A 9,175-nucleotide genomic window follows, 5' to 3' on the forward strand; every position below is an offset into this window, starting at 1 on the left:
AATGGCTTAGAGGTTTTTGAGATTGAGAAAATGGTTGAAGTATTATTTGGTATGAATTTTGGGTTGTTATGGTATGATTGATAAGTGATTGATTTGGTTTTGGATTGAGATTGGTTAAAATTTGAGGTTATGAGGTTTTTGGGTAAAAATGGATTTTTGATAAAATTTGATGGATCATAACTTGAGCCTCAAAGCTTGAAATTGCATGAAATTTATTTTAAATTAAAGATGGCTTTGAGAGCTTTAAATTGATATAAACTTTGTAAGAAATGGATTTTTTAGAAGAAGTTATGATCATTCAAAGTTTGGAGTCAAAATCTGAAATTCTGCAAAGTTGCAGAATTCTGTGATTTCGGGTATGTACGCATGCACAGCCTTGTGCGCACACACACACCACTGAAGTTTTATAACCTGTGCGTACGCATAGTGATAAACCCCAATTTTTTGGTTTATCTTGTGCTTATTTTAGGGGATTTTATCACCTTTTTCCCACATTTATTCAATGAAATAGCATGGTTTTGTAATTCTCTCTTAAATTGTGCTTAAGTGTAAAAACATGCTTTTTAGGCCCTTAAATTGCTGATTTTAATTCATGTTAATTCCATTCGATACCCTGATGTGTTTGTTGAGTGATTTCAGATCCATAAGGCAAGTATTGGATGGAAGAAATGAGGAGAAAAGCATACAAAGTGGAGAACACATGAGGAAACAAGGATTTGGAGTACATCAACCCACGCGCACGTGCAGTAGAAGCGCACGCGTGGAAGTGAAGTTGCATGGCGATGTGTACGCACACATAACGCGTACGCGTGGATAGGAAAATTGCCAATGACGCGCACGCGTGACATAAGCATATGCGTCGATGCTCGCACGTGACTCACTTAAAGGCATAACGCTGGGGGCAATTTCTGAGCTGCCCAGGCCCAAATCCAACTTGTTTCTGAGGGTATTTGATGCAGAATTAAAGATTGAGAAAAGTGGGGTGCACTTAGTTAGTCATAATGAGCCTTTAGTTAGTTTTCTAGAGAGAGAAGCTCCCTCTTCTCTCTAGAATTAGGTTAGGATTAGGTTAATTTCTCTTGGATCTAGGTTTGATTACTTGATTTCATCTTGTTTCCTTATTAATTTCTTAATTCCACACTCTAGTTCTCTTAGTTCTCTTGTTAATTTTACTTTTATGCTTCTTTTATGTTCATACACTCATGTTAGATTTGGATTCCTTTTTAATGCAATTCATGTTTGAGGTTCTTTTATTAATAATTTGAGTTGTTGATCTTACTTTCCTTGCAATTGATAGTTGGTAGATTTTACTCTTTCCTGCAATTTATTATGCTTTTCTTTTATGCCTCTGAAGTGTTTGACAAAATGCTTGGTTGGATGTTAAAGTAGATTTTGAGCATTCTTGGCTTGGAAAGAGAGTAATTAGACAATCTTAAGTCATGAAAACCCAACTCATGTTGGCGATCTAGAGTTGTTAGTTAATATGATTCCCATTGACTCTAATCTCTTACTAATTCAATTAGTGAGTTGATTAGGACTTTTGGATTGAGATTAGCTAGTCTTGTTTTACTTTCTCTTAGGGAAGATAACTTACACCTTCTTCCAATATTGGAGATGACGAAATAAGATAAATTCTTGTTAATTATTGTTATTAGTGACTAGGATGGAAAGCCTATGATCTCAATCTTTGCCATGAATGTCCCTCTTTATTAATTGCTTTCTTTAATTGCTTGATTTACTTTTCTTGTCATTTATTTTCTTGCCCCTTTATCAACCAAACCCCGTGTCCCTTCATAACTAATAATTGACCACTTCATTGCAATTCCTTGTGAGATGACCCAGAGTTTAAATACTTCGGTTAATTTTTCTTTGGGGTTTGTTACTCTTGACAAACAAATTTTTGATTTGGAGGATTGTTTGTTGGTGTAGAACTATACTTGCAACGAGAATTAATTTTGAGAAATTCTATACCATCACAATAATTCACTCATCAAAATGGGCCGTTACCGGGGACTTGCAATGGTGCTATGTTATTGGCTATTAAATATATTGTGAATAGCTTAATTTTTGGTTTGTTTGTTAGTTTTTGCTAGTTTTAGGATTTGGTTTCTTTATTTCTTGTTAACTTTTGTTTTTATTTTCTCTTATCACCATGAATTCTCATCACTTTGGCTATGAGTTTGGTTCAAACTATGTTGTAGGAGATGGAAGCTTTAACGATAGCATGTATCAAGGATTTGGAGATCAAAGTTTGACAAGAGTGCTTGGGGACATGACTACTCTCTTCACGGAGATGCACAAGGACCAAAGGGCACTTTATACCATCCGGGCCGTTCAAGCGCCACCCCGACATAACTACTCTTCAGATTTTTATGGGTATACTCCTAATCCTAATGCATACCAATCTAATATACGTGATGACCCTTATTGTGATTGTCAACCACAACCACCACATACATATGAACCCCCTCCTCAATATATCCCTCCACCATACTCACAAGCCTCATACCACCATCCACTCCATATAACCCTAACTTATACCCACCATACCAACCATCATATGAACCATCTCTAGGACCATCACCATTCCAACACCAATTATCCCATGAACCACAAGTTTCTCATACACCACCTCAAGACTCTCACCAATATGAACCACCTTCCTACAACAACACCTTTCCCTCAAACAATGAACCCTCTCTTCCACCACCGCCCCCCAATGAAGCCCTCATACAAGAACTAAGAGATCTTGAATCTCATATCCTAAGGCAACAAGAAGGGACGAAAAAGGAGTTTAAGAAGATAGAAGCCAAGATGGCTATCATGGTAGAACCCGTGAGTCACATAACCTCCCACCTAAGTTCATGCATCCCAAGTACTCCTATTGTCGAATGTGGAGAAGAAATCAAGGAGCCTAGTGAGGGAGTCGATTTGAAGCTCCAAGGTGAAGAAGAGAAGTTATAACAAGAAGTACAACAAGAGGAGGAGGTAGAGATTATTGAACAAAAGGGAGTAGTGGTTGGGTACATAGGATATATTGAGTACATAGAGGAATCTCAAGTTGAAGAGCTTTCTTCCTCGGAGTTAGGAAGGGATGTTAAGGAATTGGATAGAGAGTTAAGGCATATTGATCAAGAAGTGGATTCTATCATTAGTGATTTCCTGTCCAGATTGATCAATTCCCTTGATGATCTTGTTAAGCCTTCTGCTATTGGATTAGAAAGCAATGTTGAGGAGAATGTGCAACCTCTAAGGCATATTGTGAGTGAAGAATTGGAAGAAGTGTTCCAAGCAACAAGCCCTCCTATATATGATGATTTCGTATCAACATATGATCCTTTTGAGCTTGATGAGTGACGATCTGATTTCTATCGGTAAAGAATTTTATATTATCACGTTGTAAGTATAGTTTCTAAACCAACAGAGAATCCTTTCGTACAAAGGTTTTGGTTGTCACTTAAGCAAACCCAATAAAATTTATAACCAAAGTATTTAAACCTCGGGTCGTATCTCAAGGAATTGCAGGGAAGTACGATTTATTATTGGTTATGGAAAACAGTATTTTTGGGTTTATGAAAAAGGTTTGAATGAGAGAAATAGATTGCATGAATTAATAAATCAATAGCTAATAAAACTCTTGGCACGGTATGAAAATTAGAAGTTCTATCCTAGTTACCCTTATCAATGGTGATGAGAATTATATTTTGCTCCCCACCAAGTCAACGTCTTACTATGAAGGTAAGTTGATGAGCGGATAATTTATACGCTTTTTGACATTGTTTTTAGTATGTTTTTAGTAGGATCTAGTTACTTTTAGGGATGTTTTCATTAGTTTTTATGTTAAATTCACATTTCTGGACTTTACTATGAGTTTGTGTGTTTTTCTGTGATTTCAGGTATTTTCTGACTGAAATTGAGGGACTTGAGCAGAAATCAGATTCAGAGGTTGAAGAAGGACTGCTGATGCTGTTGGATTCTGACCTCCCTGCACTCAAAGTGGATTTTCTGGAGCTACAGAACTGGAAATGGCGCGCTTTTAATTGTGTTGGAAAGTAGACATCCAGGGCTTTCCAGCAATATATAATAGTTCATACTTTGGCCAAGAATAGATGACGCAAACTGGCGTTCAACGCCAGCTCTCTACCCAATTCTGGCGTCCAGCGCCAGAAAAGGATCCAAAACCAGAGCTGAACGCCCAAACTGGCACAAATACTGGCGTTCAACTCCAAGAAGGACCTCTACACGTGCAACACTCACGCTCAGCCCAAGCACACACCAAGTGGGCCCCGGAAGTGGATTTATGCATCAATTACTTACTTCTGTAAACCCTAGTAGCTAGTTTATTATAAATAGGACATTTCACTATTGTATTTGACATCTTTGGTCTCAGTTTTAATCCATTGTTCATCCTAGGAAACTATTGATCATGTTTTGGAGGCTGGCCATCTCGGCCATGCCTGGACCTTCACTTATGTATTTTCATACGGTAGAGTTTCTACACTCCATAGATTAAGGTGTGAAGCTCTGCTGTTCCTCAGAGATTAATGCAAAGTACTACTGTTTTCTATTTAATTCATCTTATTTCGCTTCTAAGATATTCATTCGTACTTCAATCTGAATGTGATGAACGTGACAATCATCATCATTCCCTATGAACGCGTGCCTGACAACCACTTCCGTTCTACCTTCGACTGAATGAGTATCTCTTAGATCTCTTAATCAGAATCTTCGTGGCATAAGCTAGAATGATGGCGGCATTCAAGAGAATCCGGAAAGTCTAAACCTTGTCTGTGGTATTCCGAGTAGGATTCAATGAATGAATGACTGTGACGAGCTCCAAACTCGCGATTGCAGGGCGTTAGTGACAGATGCAAAAGGATAGTAAATCCTATTCCAGCATGATCGAGAACCGACAGATGAATAGCCGTGCCGTGACAGGGTGCGTTGACCATTTTCACTGAGAGGATAAGATGAAGCCATTGACAAGGGTGATGCCTCCAGACGATTAGCCGTGCCGTGACAGGTCATTGGATCATTTTCCCGAGAGATGACCGAAAGTAACCATTGACAGTGGTGATGTATCACATAAAGCCAGCCATGGAAAGGAGTAAGACTGATTGGATGAAGATAGCAGGAAAGCAGAGGTTCAGAGGAACGAAAGCATCTCCATTCGCTTATCTGAAATTCCTACCAATGAATTACATAAGTATTTCTATCCCTATTTTATTATATTAAATTCGAAAACACCATTATCAATTTATATCCGCCTAACTGAGATTTGCAAGGTGACCATAGCTTGCTTCATACCAACAATCTCCGTGGGATTCGACCCTTACTCACGTAAGGTATTACTTGGACGACCCAGTGCACTTACTGGTTAGTTACACGGAGTTGTGAACCATGGTCTTGGCATCAAGTTTTTGGCGCCATTTCCAGGGAAAGAAAGAGCAATGAATTTTACATAATTAAAGTGTAATCACGATTCCGCGTACCAAGTTTTTGGCGCCGTTGCCGGGGATTGTTTGAGTTTTCGGCAAGCTTTTGGTCCGGTAACATCAGTGCCAAGTTTGGATCCGGCAACAACACCAAGTTTTTGGCGCCGTTGCCGGGGATTGTTCGAGTTTGGACAACTGACGGTTCATCCTGTTGCTCAGATTAGGTAATTTTCTTTTTGTTTTATTTTCAAAAATTTTTCAAAAATCTTTCAAAAATTTTTCTTTTCTTTTCGAAAAAAAAAATAATAATACTAAAAATGTTTTCAAAAATTTTATTCAAAATTTTTAAGAATGAATTCTAGTGTTTCATGAAGCATGTTGAAGCCTGGCTGGCTGTAAAGCCATGTCTAATTCCTTTGCGAATGAGTATGTCAGGCGTGTCATGTCTGAATTACATGCTGAAGCTTGGCTGGCCATTGGCCATGTCTAGTGTTTTGGACCGGAGCTTTCATTGAAAGCTTGGCTGGCTAGTGAGCCATGTCTAATTCCTGGACTGAAGCTTTAGACTAAGAATGCAAGATTCCTGGAATTCATGTTAAAAATTTTGGAATCCTTATTTTTTCTTTTTTCATATAATTTTCGAAAAAAAATCCAAAAAAATTAGAAAATCATAAAAATCAAAAACATTTTTTGTGTTTCTTGTTTGAGTCATGAGTCATGTCATAAGTTTGGTGTCATTTGCATGTGCATCTTGCATTTTTCGAAAATTTCATGCATTCATAGTGTTCTTCATGATCTTCAAGTTGTTCTTAGTAAGTCTTCTTGTTTGATCTTCATGATTTTTTGTTTTGTGTTATATGGTGTTTTTCATATGCATTCTTGAATTCTTAGTGCGTAAGCATTAAAGAATTCTAAGTTTGGTGTCTTGCATGTTTTCTTTGCATTAAAAATTTTTCAAAATTGTGTTATGATGTTCATCTTGACATTCAAAGTGTTCTTGGTGTTCCTCTTGACATTCATAGCATTCTTGCATGCATTCATTGTTTTGATCTAAAAATTTCATGCATTGCATAATTTTCATGTTTTTCTCACTCATCATAAAAATTCAAAAAAAAAAAAATCTTCCCCTTTTCCTCTCATCAAATTCGAAAATTAGAGTTGACTTTTTCAAAAATTTTTAAAATCAAGTTGTTTCTTAGGAGTCAAATCAAATTTTCAATTTGAAAATCTTATCTTTTTCAAAAATCAAATCTTTTTCAAAATTCTTAGTTATTTTCGAAAATTCCAAAAATATTTTTCAAAAATCTTTTTCTTATTTTTATACCAAATTTTCAAAAATAACAATAACAATTAATGTTTTGATTCAAAAATTTGAAGTTTGTTACTTGCTTGTTAAGAAAGATTCAAACTTTAAGTTCTAGAATCATATCTTGTGATTTCTTATGAATCAAGTCATTAATTGAGATTTTAAAAATCAAATCTTTTTCAAAACTAATTTCTAAAATATCTTCTTATCTTACCTTTTTCAAAAAGTTGGTTTCAAAATACCTTTTCTAACCTCCTAACTTCTTATCTTTTCAAAATTTGTTTCAACTAACTAACTAACTTTTTGTTTGTTTCTTAACTTTTTCAAAAATACCTAACTAACTCTCTCTCTCTAATTTTCGAAAATATCTTCCCTCTTTTTCAAAAATTTCTTTTTAATAACTAATTATTCTTATTTTTATTTTTGATTTTAAAAAATTTTTTCGAAAAAATACTAACATTTTTCAAAAACCATTTTCGAAAATCACTAACTCTTTTTCAAAAATTATTTTCGAAAATTCCTTCTCTCTCATCTTATTCTATTTATTTATTCATCTACTAACATCTCATCTCACATCTCAACCCTCCTCACAGTTGTGTTTCTTCCATTATATTACATTCTTTGTCTCCCCCTCTTCTTCTACTCACACAGGGATCCCTATACTGTGGTATAAAGGATCCATATTATTATTATTATTTTTTCTGTGCCCTCTTCTTTGTTATATGAGCAGGAGCAAGGACAAGAATATTCTTGTTGAAGCAGATCCAGAACCTGAAAGGACTCTGAAGAGAAAATTAAGAGAAGCTAAATTACAACAATCCAGAGATAACCTTTCAGAAATTTTCGAACAGGAAGAGGAGATGGCAGCCGAAAATAATAATAATGTAAGGAAGATGCTTGGTGACTTTACTGCACCTAATTCCAATTTACATGGAAGAAGCATCTCCATTCCTGCCATTGGAGCAAACAACTTTGAGCTGAAACCTCAATTAGTTTCTCTGATGCAGCAGAACTGCAAGTTTTATGGACTTCCATCTGAAGATCCTTTTCAGTTCTTAACTGAATTCTTGCAGATATGTGATACTGTTAAGACTAATGGAGTAGATCCTGAAGTCTACAGGCTCATGCTTTTCCCTTTTGCTGTAAGAGACAGAGCTAGATTATGGTTGGATTCTCAACCCAAAGACAGCCTGAACTCTTGGGATAAGCTGGTCACGGCTTTCTTAGCCAAGTACTTTCCTCCTCAAAAGCTGAGCAAGCTTAGAGCTGATGTTCAAACCTTCAGACAGAAAGAAGGTGAATCCCTCTATGAAGCTTGGGAAAGATACAAACAGTTGACCAAAAAGTGTCCTTCCGACATACTTTCAGAATGGACCATCCTGGATATATTCTATGATGGTTTATCTGAGCTATCAAAGATGCCACTGGACACTTCTGCAGCTGGATCCATTCACCTAAAGAAAACGCCTGCAGAAGCTCATAAACTCATTGACATGGTTGCTAATAACCAGTTCATGTACACTTTTGAAAGGAATCCTGTGAGTAATGGGACGCCTATGAAGAAGGGAGTTCTTGAAGTTGATACTCTGAATGCCATATTGGCTCAGAATAAAATATTGACTCAGCAAGTCAATATGATCTCTCAGAGTCTGCATGGAATGCAAGCTGCATCCAACAGTACTCAAGAGGCTTCTCATGAAGAAGAAGCTTATGATCCTGAGAACCCTGCAATAGCAGAGGTGAATTACTTAGGTGAACCTTATGGAAAAACCTATAACTCATCATGGAGAAATCATCCAAATTTCTCATGGAAGGATCAAAAGCCTCAACAAGGCTTTAATAATGGTGGAAGAAACAGGTTTAGTAACAGTAAGCCTTTTCCATCATCCACTCAGCAACAGACAGAGAACCTTGAACAAAATACTTCTAATCTGGCAAACTTAGTCTCTGATCTGTCTAAGGCCACTGTAAGTTTTATGAATGAAACAAGATCTTCCATTAGAAATTTGGAAGCACAAGTGGGCCAGCTGAGTAAAAGGATCACTGAAATCCTTCCCAGTACTCTCCCAAGCAATACAGAAGAGAACCCAAAAGGAGAGTGCAAGGCCATTGACATAAGCACCATGGCCGAACCTACAAGGGGAGTGGAGGACGTGAATCCCAAGGAGGAAGACCTCCTGGGACGTCCAGTGATCAATAAGGAGCTTCCCTCTGAGGAACAAAAGGACTCTGAGGCTCATCTAGAGACCATAGAGATTCCATTGAACCTCCTTATGCCCTTCATGAGCTCTGATGAGTATTCCTCTTCTGAAGAGAATGAGGATGTTACTGAAGAGCAAACTGCCAAGTTTTTTGGTGCAATCATGAAGCTGAATGCCAAATTATTTGGCATTGATACTTGGGAAGTTGAACCTCCCTTGTTCATCAATGAACT

General features: G+C 36.9%; 1 non-coding gene across 1 annotated transcript; it reads right to left on the reverse strand.

The window, feature by feature from the left end:
* Nucleotides 1-7,997: 7,997 nt before the first annotated feature.
* LOC148561831 (small nucleolar RNA R71) lies at nucleotides 7,998-8,106 on the reverse strand. The gene has a single exon (XR_015887957.1). It is a non-coding gene; the product is annotated as a small nucleolar RNA R71 (small nucleolar RNA).
* Nucleotides 8,107-9,175: the final 1,069 nt, after the last annotated feature.

This window comes from Arachis ipaensis, chromosome B6, assembly GCF_059453495.1.
Source record: "Arachis ipaensis isolate K30076 ecotype BB chromosome B6, ASM5945349v1, whole genome shotgun sequence".
Lineage (NCBI taxonomy): Eukaryota > Viridiplantae > Streptophyta > Magnoliopsida > Fabales > Fabaceae > Arachis > Arachis ipaensis.